Source organism: Sinocyclocheilus rhinocerous, unplaced genomic scaffold, assembly GCF_001515625.1.
Source record: "Sinocyclocheilus rhinocerous isolate Xijiao unplaced genomic scaffold, SAMN03320098_v1.1 scaffold5795, whole genome shotgun sequence".
Lineage (NCBI taxonomy): Eukaryota > Metazoa > Chordata > Actinopteri > Cypriniformes > Cyprinidae > Sinocyclocheilus > Sinocyclocheilus rhinocerous.
This window is the reverse complement of record NW_015639801.1, coordinates 18348-19110: the sequence shown is the minus strand read 5'-3', so window position 1 is coordinate 19110 and position 763 is coordinate 18348. Positions and strand designations below refer to the sequence as shown.

The 763-nt window shown below is 34.3% G+C and overlaps 1 long non-coding RNA gene across 1 annotated transcript; it reads left to right on the top strand.

The window, feature by feature from the left end:
• The first annotated feature begins 255 nt into the window (after nucleotides 1-255).
• On the top strand, nucleotides 256-763 carry LOC107752128 (uncharacterized). Its single transcript, XR_001641333.1, has 2 exons — nucleotides 256-377; nucleotides 684-763. It is a non-coding gene; the product is annotated as an uncharacterized LOC107752128 (long non-coding RNA).

Here is a 763-nt window from a genome sequence, read left to right as displayed (position 1 = left end):
ATTTTATTTAATTATTTTACAGCATTATTAAATATAGCATTATTTATTATGCCAAAAATAATGCTAATTTAAATGTTTCAAACATTTACTTGCATTTGATAATATGATGTCATGCATCCCACAAGCTGTTAAATGTTACATTCATACACATTATATGATATTATTGATATTCGGCTGGCTTTAATTTTATAAATAAAAGTGCAATTACAATTCCCAACCGCTAGATGGCAATTGTAGCCCTACTGAGACATGACTACTGGCAACGTTAGAGATCAGTGTTGTGTTTTGAAATTTTTTTACACGAGCGAGCACTAAGTTTACTTGTCGGAGAGCAGCGGGCAAACAACAAACGATAAAGGACATTCCTACTTGGTCTTGTAAGTATCTGTGCTTTCGTTTTGACGTGTGTTCATTATTTATCTATATTATTTGTTATCATGTTTAGGAACCGTGACATTTTAGTGAAGGGAGCAGATCGTAGTTGATAGTGATCCGTGACTAGGCCCACGGTTCAGCACGCATGTGTTCAGAGGATCAATTGCAAAATTTAATAGACTAAAAGTTTTATCATTTGTAGTGTTTACAAGCTCAGTCGATTTTAAAACAGCACAAGAAGAGGCGAAAGAGCAAACAACAGAACAAACACAGCTTTGACAAAGATTAATCCATATTAATTTATACAGTGAACACACTCAGAAGAATTGGAGAAACTGAGGAGGAGTTTCAACATCTGGAAAAGATCCGGGCAGCAATGGTAAAAAAA